Raw genomic sequence first — 12,265 nt, forward strand, 5'->3', positions numbered from 1 at the left:
CCATTATACATACACTGTACAGCAATCATACATCCATTATACATACACTGTACAGCAAGCAAACCTCCATTATACATACACTGTACAGCAATCATACATTCATTATACATACACTATACAGCAATCATACCTCCATTATACATAGACTGTACAGCAATCATACATTCATTATACATACACTGTACAGCAATCATACATCCATTATACATACACTGTACAGCAATCATACATCCATTATACATACACTGTACAGCAATCATACCTCCATTATACGTACACTGTAAAGCAATCATACATTCATTATACACACACTGTACAGCAATCATACCTCCATTATACATTCACTGTACAGCAATCATACATTCATTATACATACACTGTACCGCAATCATACATCCATTATACATACACTGTACAGCAATCATACCTTCATTATACATACACTGTACAGCAATCATACATTCATTATACATACACTGTACAGCAATCATACCTCCATTATACATACACTGTACAGCAATCATACATTCATTATACATACACTGTACAGCAATCATACATCCATTATACATACACTGTACAGCAAGCATACCTCCATTATACATACACTGTACAGCATTCATACATTCAGTATACATACACTGTACAGCAATCATACATCCATTATACATACACTGTACAGCAATCATACATTCATTATACATACACTGTACAGCAATCATACCTCCATTATACATACACTGTACAGCAATCATACATCCATTATACATACACTGTACAGCAAGCATACCTCCATTACTCATACACTGTACAGCAATAATACATTCAGTATACATACACTGTACAGCAATCATACATCCATTATACATACACTGTACAGCAATCATACACCCATTATACATACACTGTACAGCAAGCATACCTCCATTATACATACACTGTACAGCAATCATACATTCATTATACATACACTGTACAGCAATCATACATCCATTATACATACACTGTACAGCAATCATACATTCATTATACATACACTGTACAGCAATCATACATCCATTATACATACACTGTACAGCAAGCATACCTCCATTATACATACACTGTACAGCAATCATACATTCATTATACATACACTGTACAGCAATCATACATCCATTATACATACACTGTACAGCAATCATACATCCATTATACATACACTGTACAGCAATCATACATTCATTATACATACACTCTACAACAATCATACATCCATTATACAGACACTGTACAGCAATCATACCTCCATTATACATACACTGTACAGCAATCATACATTCATTATACATACACTGTACAGCAATCATACATCCATTATACATACACTGTACAGCAATCATACATTCATTATACATACACTGTACAGCAATCATACATCCATTATACATACACTGTACAGCAATCATACATTCATTATACATACACTGTACAACAATCATACATCCATTATACAGACACTGTACAGCAATCATACCTCCATTATACATACACTGTACAGCAATCATACATTCATTATACATACACTGTACAGCAATCATACCTCCATTATACATACACTGTACAGCAATCATACACCCATTATACATACACTGTACAGCAATCATACATCCATTATACATACACTGTACAGCAATCATACCTCCATTATACATACACTGTACAGCAATCATACATTCATTATACATACACTGTACAGCAATCATACCTCCATTATACATACACTGTACAGCAATCATACCTCCATTATACATACACTGTACAGCAATCATACCTCCATTATACATACACTGTACAGAAATCATACATTCATTATACATACACTGTACAGCAATCATACCTCAATTATACATACACTGTACAGCAATCATACATCCATTATACATACACTGTACAGCAATCATACATCCATTATACATACACTGTACAGCAATCATACCTCCATTATACATACACTGTACAGCAATCATACATTCATTATACATACACTGTACAGCAATCATACCTCCATTATACATACACTGTACAGCAATCATACATCCATTATACATACACTGTACAGCAAGCATACCTCCATTACACATGCACTGTACAGCAATAATACATTCAGTATACATACACTGTACAGCAATCATACATCCATTATACATACACTGTACAGCAATCATACATTCATTATACATACACTGTACAGCAATCATACCTCCATTATACATACACTGTACAGCAATAATACATCCATTATACATACACTGTACAGCAAGCATACATCCATTACACATACACTGTACAGCAATAATACATTCAGTATACATACACTGTACAGCAATCATACATCCATTATATATACACTGTACAGCAATCATACATCCATTATACATACACTGTACAGCAATCATACATCCATTATACATACACTGTACAGCAATCATACATTCATTATACATACACTGTACAGCAATCATACATCCATTATACATACACTGTACAGCAAGCATACCTCCATTATACATACACTGTACAGCAATCATACATTCATTATACATACACTGTACAGCAATCATACATCCATTATACATACACTGTACAGCAATCATACATTCATTATACATACACTGTACAGCAATCATACATCCATTATACATACACTGTACAGCAATCATACATTCATTATACATACACTGTACAACAATCATACATCCATTATACATACACTGTACAGCAATCATACCTCCATTATACATACACTGTACAGCAATCATACATTCATTATACATACACTGTACAGCAATCATACCTCCATTATACATACACTGTACAGCAATCATACACCCATTATACATACACTGTACAGCAATCATACATCCATTATACATACACTGTACAGCAATCATACCTCCATTATACATACACTGTACAGCAATCATACATTCATTATACATACACTGTACAGCAATCATACCTCCATTATACATACACTGTACAGCAATCATACCTCCATTATACATACACTGTACAGCAATCATACCTCCATTATACATACACTGTACAGAAATCATACATTCATTATACATACACTGTACAGCAATCATACCTCCATTATACATACACTGTACAGCAATCATACATCCATTATACATACACTGTACAGCAATCATACCTCCATTATACATACACTGTACAGCAATCATACATCCATTATACATACACTGTACAGCAATCATACATCCATTATACATACACTGTACAGCAATCATACATTCATTATACATACACTGTACAGCAATCATACATCCATTATACATACACTGTACAGCAAGCATACCTCCATTATACATACACTGTACAGCAATCATACATTCAGTATACATACACTGTACAGCAATCATACATCCAGTATACATACACTGTACAGCAAGCATACCTCCATTATACATACACTGTACAGCAATCATACCTCCATTTTACATACACTGTACAGCAATCATACCTCCATTATACATACACTGTACAGAAATCATACATTCATTATACAAACACTGTACAGCAATCATACCTCCATTATACATACACTGTACAGCAATCATACATCCATTATACATACACTGTACAGCAATCATACATCCATTATACATATACTGTACAGCAATCATACCTCCATTATCCATACACTGTACAGCAATCATACATCCATTATACATACACTGTACAGCAAGCATACTTCCATTACACATACACTGTACAGCAATAATACATTCAGTACACATACACTGTACAGCAATCATACATCCATTATACATACACTGTACAGCAATCATACATTCATTATACATACACTGTACAGCAATCATACCTCCATTATACATACACTGTACAGCAATCATACATCCATTATACATACACTGTACAGCAAGCATACCTCCATTACACATACACTGTACAGCAATAATACATTCAGTATACATACACTGTACAGCAATCATACATCCATTATACATACACTGTACAGCAATCATACATCCATTATACATACACTGTACAGCAAGCATACCTCCATTATACATACACTGTACAGCAATCATACATTCATTATACATACACTGTACAGCAATCATACATCCATTATACATACACTGTACAGCAATCATACATTCATTATACATACACTGTACAGCAATCATACATCCATTATACATACACTGTACAGCAATCATACATTCATTATACATACACTGTACAGCAATCATACCTCCATTATACATACACTGTACAGCAATCATTCCTCCATTATACATACACTGTACAGCAATCATACCTCCATTATACATACACTGTACAGAAATCATACATTCATTATACATACACTGTACAGCAATCATACCTCCATTATACATACACTGTACAGCAATCATACATCCATTATACATACACTGTACAGCAATCATACATCCATTATACATACACTGTACAGCAATCATACCTCCATTATACATACACTGTACAGCAATCATACATTCATTTTACATACACTGTACAGCAATCATACCTCCATTATACATACACTGTACAGCAATCATACATCCATTATACATACACTGTACAGCAAGCATACCTCCATTACACATACACTGTACAGCAATAATACATTCAGTATACATACACTGTACAGCAATCATACATCCATTATACATACACTGTACAGCAATCATACATTCATTATACATACACTGTACAGCAATCATACATCCATTATACATACACTGTACAGCAAGCATACCTCCATTACACATACACTGTACAGCAATAATACATTCAGTATACATACACTGTACAGCAATCATACATCCATTATACATACACTGTACAGCAATCATACATCCATTATACATACACTGTACAGCAAGCATACCTCCATTATACATACACTGTACAGCAATCATACATTCATTATACATACACTGTACAGCAATCATACATCCATTATACATACACTGTACAGCAATCATACATTCATTATACATACACTGTACAGCAATCATACCTCCATTATACATACACTGTACAGCAATCATACATTCATTATACATACACTGTACAGCAATCATACACCCATTATACATACACTGTACAGCAAGCATACCTCCATTATACATACACTGTACAGCAATCATACATTCAGTATACATACACTGTACAGCAATCATACATCCATTATACAAACACTGTACAGCAAGCATACCTCCATTATACATACACTGTATAGCAATCATACATCCATTATACATACACTGTACAGCAAGCATACCTCCATTACACATACACTGTACAGCAATAATACATTCAGTATACATACACTGTACAGCAATCATACATCCATTATACATACACTGTACAGCAATCATACATCCATTATACATACACTGTACAGCAAGCATACCTCCATTATACATACACTGTACAGCAATCATACATTCATTATACATACACTGTACAGCAATCATACATCCATTATACATACACTGTACAGCAAGCATACCTCCATTATACATACACTGTACAGCAATCATACATTCATTATACATACACTGTACAGCAATCATACATCCATTATACATACACTGTACAGCAATCATACATTCATTATACATACACTGTACAGCAATCATACATCCATTATACATACACTGTACAGCAATCATACATTCATTATACATACACTGTACAACAATCATACATCCATTATACATACACTGTACAGCAATCATACCTCCATTATACATACACTGTACAGCAATCATACATTCATTATACATACACTGTACAGCAATCATACCTCCATTATACATACACTGTACAGCAATCATACACCCATTATACATACACTGTATAGCAATCATACCTCCATTATACATACACTGTACAGCAATCATACACCCATTATACATACACTGTACAGCAATCATACATCCATTATACATACACTGTACAGCAATCATACCTCCATTATACATACACTGTACAGCAATCATACATTCATTATACATACACTGTACAGCAATCATACCTCCATTATACATACACTGTACAGCAATCATACCTCCATTATACACACACTATACAGCAATCATACCTCCATTATACATACACTGTACAGAAATCATACATTCATTATACATACACTGTACAGCAATCATACCTCCATTATACATACACTGTACAGCAATCATACATCCATTATATATACACTTTACAGCAATCATACATCCATTATACATACACTGTACAGCAATCATACCTCCATTATACATACACTGTACAGCAATCATACATTCATTATACATACACTGTACAGCAATCATACCTCCATTATACATACACTGTACAGCAATCATACGTCCATTATACATACACTGTACAGCAAGCATACCTCCATTACACATACACTGTACAGCAATAATACATTCAGTATACATACACTGTACAGCAATCATACATCCATTATACATACACTGTACAGCAATCATACATTCATTATACATACACTGTACAGCAATCATACCTCCATTATACATACACTGTACAGCAATCATACATCTATTATACATACACTGTACAGCAAGCATACCTCCATTACACATACACTGTACAGCAATAATACATTCAGTATACATACACTGTACAGCAATCATACATCCATTATACATACACTGTACAGCAATCATACATCCATTATACATACACTGTACAGCAAGCATACCTCCATTATACATACACTGTACAGCAATCATACATTCATTATACATACACTGTACAGCAATCATACATCCATTATACATACACTGTACAGCAATCATACATTCATTATACATACACTGTACAGCAATCATACATCCATTATACATACACTGTACAGCAATCATACATTCATTATACATACACTGTACAGCAATGATACATCCATTATACATACACTGTACAGCAATCATACATTCATTATACATACACTGTACAGCAATCATACATCCATTATACATACACTGTACAGCAAGCATACATTCATTATACATACACTGTACAGCAATCATACATCCATTATACATACACTGTACAGCAATCATACCTCCATTATACATACACTGTACAGCAATCATACATCCATTATACATACACTGTACAGCAATCATACATCCATTATACATACACTGTACAGCAATCATACATTCATTATACATACACTGTACAGCAAGCATACCTCCATTATACATACACTGTACAGCAATCATACATCCATTATACATACACTGTACAGCAATCATACATCCATTATACATACACTGTACAGCAATCATACATTCATTATACATACACTGTACAGCAAGCATACCTCCATTATACATACACTGTACAGCAATCATACATCCATTATACATACACTGTGTCTGTACAGCAATCATACATCCATTATACATACACTGTACAGCAATCATACATTCATTATACATACACTGTACAGCAATCATACATCCATTATACATACACTGTACAGCAATCATACATCCATTGTACATACACTGTGACTGTACAGCAATCATACATCCATTATACATACACTGTACAGCAAGCATACCTCCATTATACATACCCTGTGACTGTGCAGCAATCATACATCCATTATACATACACTGTACAGCAATCATACATCCAGTATACATACACTGTACAGCAAGCATACCTCCATTATATATACACTGTACAGCAATCATACCTCGATTATACATACACTGTACAGCAATCATACCTCCATTATACATACACTGTACAGCAAGCATACCTCCATTATACATACACTGTACAGCAAGCATACCTCCATTATACATACACTGTGACTGTACAGCAATCATACATCCATTATACATACACTGTACAGCAAGCATACCTCCATTATACATAAACTGTACAGCAATCATACATCCATTATACATACACTGTGACTGTACAGCAATCATACATCCATTATACATACACTGTGACTGAACAGCAAGCATACCTCCATTATACATACACTGACTGTACAGCAATCATACATCCATTATACATACACTATACAGCAAGCATACCTCCATTATACATACACTGTACAGCAAGCATACCTCCATTATACATACACTGTACAGCAAGCATACCTCCATTATACATACACTGTACAGCAATCATACCTCCATTATACATACACTGTGACTGTACAGCAATCATACATCCAATCCATTAATAATGGATTGGATGTATGATTGTTGTACAGTCACAGACACAGTGCATGTATAATGGATGTATGATTGCTGTACAGTGTATGTATAATGGACAGGGCTGTCTTTAATTTTGATTGGACCCTGGGCAAGCAATTTTTTTTTGGGGCCCCCCGGTCCCCCACCCCCATCCCACACACACTCGGGATCAGTACAGGATCAGTAATGTAATGTATGTACACAGTGACCTCACCAGCAGAATAGTGAGTACAGCTCTGGTGCATAATACAGGATATAACTCAGGATCAATACAGGATAAGTAATGTAATGTATGTACACAGTGACCTCACCAGCAGAATAGTGAGTACAGCTCTGGAGAGAAGGTGTGTTCTGCTGAGCTCCAGAGTTTCCCAGAGAAGCAGTGATTTTCTTCCACCCCTCCCCAGGTGTGTGGCAGACACCTGGGTAGGTTTTCCTGCTATGGAGCCCCGGGAAGCTGGGGCTTCATCTTGCACCCCCCCCCCCCCCCCCGTTCTCGGCTGGCGGGGTGTGCAAAGGAAAATGCAACAGCCAGTAGTCAGGATGGGGTGAGGAGATCCACCAGGGTCCACAGCCATGTGGGGCCCCCTCCCCCGACCTCAGCTGGGAGCTGCAAAGCTTCCAGCAGAAGCTCATCCAGGCAGCGGAGTGGAAAGTCTGCATCTGTTTCCTCAGAACCCCAGCAATGGGGGGTAAAGGGGCCCAGAGAATCCCTGGCCAGCTTTGGGTCCAAAATCCAGGCCAAGATGGCTCAGTATGAACAGCTCGGAAAACAACTAAGAGGCCTCAGAGAGGAGCTGAAGTTTGCAAGACTGTTGAGACCCAATTAGCTCCGAGCAGGCTATAACTACCCCTCCCCCTTACTACAATAATTAATTAAATAATAACTGACACAACAACAATTCAACTTTTCCGTGGGTGGGGATCGGCCACAGCTTTATTTATAAAATTACTTATATAAATAACAATTTAACTGTAACAAAGACACCGATTGGCTTCTTGCCAACCCGAGAGGTGCTGCCACACTGTCCTGTGTGGAGGTCTACCCCGGGTTGACCCCGCTTTCACCGTCTTCTTACCGCCAAGCTGTGACTTACAATAAACAGAGATACAAAAAGGGAGGGAGGGAGGGCAAAACTCCGGGTCCTGGGCAGATTGAGGGGGGAAGGGAGGCACCACAGCTATAAATACCCAGGGGAGGGCCCCTGAAAGCCCGGGAAACTATTAGACCCCTGATTGGTGCACTCCTTCCCCCCCACCCATGGGACATACCACTATAGTTAGCAACAAGTTTTTACAGGCGGGGAGGGGGCTAAAAAACATTGCCTGTATATTTTTTAACCCCTTAACTGCTCACCAGTCAGGGGGCAAGCTAGTTATGCACAGCTTGCCCCTCCAGACTGTTGAGACCCAATTAGCTCCGAGCAGGCTATAACTACCCCTCCCCCTTACTACAATAATTAATTAAATAATAACTGACACAACAACAATTCAACTTTTCCGTGGGTGGGGATCGGCCAAAGCTTTATTTATAAAATTACTTATATAAATAACAATTTAACTGTAACAAAGACACCGATTGGCTTCTTGCCAACCCGAGAGGTGCTGCCACACTGTCCTGTGTGGAGGTCTACCCCGGGTTGACCCCGCTTTCACCGTCTTCTTACCGCCACGGAGGAGACCAGTTAGCCCTACACTGGGCTCCGACCCCCACCCAAGAGATACTGGATAGCCAACACCTGGGGCCAACTCAGCCCCCCGAACACACCCAACACATTTCCTCTCCAGGAAAGTCGCCCAACACATTTCCTCTCCAGCAAATTCGCCCAACACATAACCTCTCCAGGAAATCCGAGGTACCTGCCGCCAGGTCCTATGTTTTTGCATTTTATTTAATTTTTTATTTTTTTTATTTTTTTTGTATTCACTAACTCTTGTGTGAACTCATTTCTCAGACTCGCCCATACACCGAAGAGTGCCGCAGCACTCGCACCACCTTGCGGAAAGCCGCTCGCAAAACAAAAACACATGTGGGAAACATCAAACTGGGCGAAAATAGCAACGCAACATGCAGATCGCCCGCGCCCCACGCGCTGCGCTACCCTCTCCGGAAACTGAGCCCTCTCCGCCGACACCGACACAAAAAGAGAGCGAATCCCAAACTCACAACACCCCCTCCTACAAAGAGAAGCCAAAACCCAAAACAGACAATCGAGGGCGGGGAACATAAAAGAAAAAGGGGGGTGGGGAGGCCCCCACCGCAGTCCAGTCAACAAAAGGACGACAACCGGAAAAAACAGTCATTCGTGGACCCTCATGCAGCACAAGCTGTGTGTCCCAGATCGCCTAAGCAATCTCGGACCGACGGACCTGAAAACGCACAAAATAGGCACCCAAAAAACACATCAGACACCCAAGTGTCATGGAAGGAGACGAGGAGAAAGAAAGTGCCCCATCCACCTAGCCCCGAAAAAAGCCAGCGCAAAACCTCGGATCAGAAAAAACGACACAAAAGCGACAACCAAAAATCCGACCCACAGCCGCCACCAAGCGACCCAAAAACTGATGGGAAAAAACGGTCGCCGACAGCAAGGCCACCCGCTCACGGGCCCAGCCCCTAGGTATACACCAACATCCCACCAACCGCAAAGCAGAAAAGAAAAATCACCCCCCGCCATGCGGCAACCTCCCCACACTGGATCGCAGCACAGTGGGAAAGCACCCTTTTTTTTTTGCACTGAGTAGTAGGTGATTCACACGAACAGGTGAAGATACCCAGCGTCACATACTAAGAATGTTAATTGGATACATGCAGAATACAGCCCAAATCTCGAACCTCCTTGGATAGGAGACACAGCAGTTAACTTATTTTATCACAGCCTATCAAAACGAAATAGGAAGTCAAACAGCAGAACCTTGTAGGTACAAAAAACAAAACCCCTATCCACAAACACATTTGGAACCTTCGGGACCCTCCTTGACTGTAGACATCCCGGCCTCCACACCAACCCCAACTACTCGCAAGCGCCTCACCGTGAGTGCGACCAAGTCGCAGGAGCCACTAAAGCGGACCAAGAAATACACCAATCTCCACGATGACCCACAGGCCGAAAATTTAACCACAACTGTATCACTCAGTCCTACCCCGGGACCCGAACCCGAGGTGGTCTCCCATTCCACAGCCACATGAGCAAACCTTCCGACTCCACCCGAGGGAGCAACCTCCGGAACCATTGCCAGAGAACGGGACAAAGCGTCAACACCCAATACCGACCCCAGGGAGTACAGCCGCAAAATAAACCTTATCTCCAAACAGCGAAGCACTAGGTGCAACAAGCCGAGCGCAGGAAGAAAGCCGAAAGAAAGAAATAATAACAGTGACAACGCCCCAAATGTCAGACCGACAAAACGCCCCCGATCACTCAAATCACACCCAAAAAAGAAAAGCATCACCAAATTATAGCGCAATCAAGCACAGGGGCCACGCCAACCCACACAGTACCGTTACAATCCTAGAACATGAACTGCCGAAGCAAGCACCCAAAGTCCCACAACCAACACCAAAGGAAAAAGCGCAAACAAAAAACCCAAGCATGGCAGAAACCCACTGACTACCAAGACACCCAGTAGTAAACCACCCTGCAGCACCACTGGAAAACCAAAAAACCACACCAACAACCAACCAAACCAGCCACACCCGGGAACAGAGCGAGCTCCCCATGAGCTGCAACGGGGGACTGAAAGCAGGCCTGTCCACTGCATCACGCCTGAAAAAACCCCAACCAACCGGAACGTCAGCCCTTAGTGCACCAGGGGCACATATGCGGGGGCACAGATACCACACACCCTCGGCGGCCAGAGACAACCTGCAGGAAAAAACTCTGCCCTGAACCACATTCCACGTGGAACATTCAGTAAACCAGCAAGGACCGGAACCGGGGCAC

This window comes from Hyla sarda (assembly GCF_029499605.1).
Source record: "Hyla sarda isolate aHylSar1 chromosome 2 unlocalized genomic scaffold, aHylSar1.hap1 SUPER_2_unloc_2, whole genome shotgun sequence".
In the NCBI taxonomy this organism is placed as follows: domain Eukaryota; kingdom Metazoa; phylum Chordata; class Amphibia; order Anura; family Hylidae; genus Hyla; species Hyla sarda.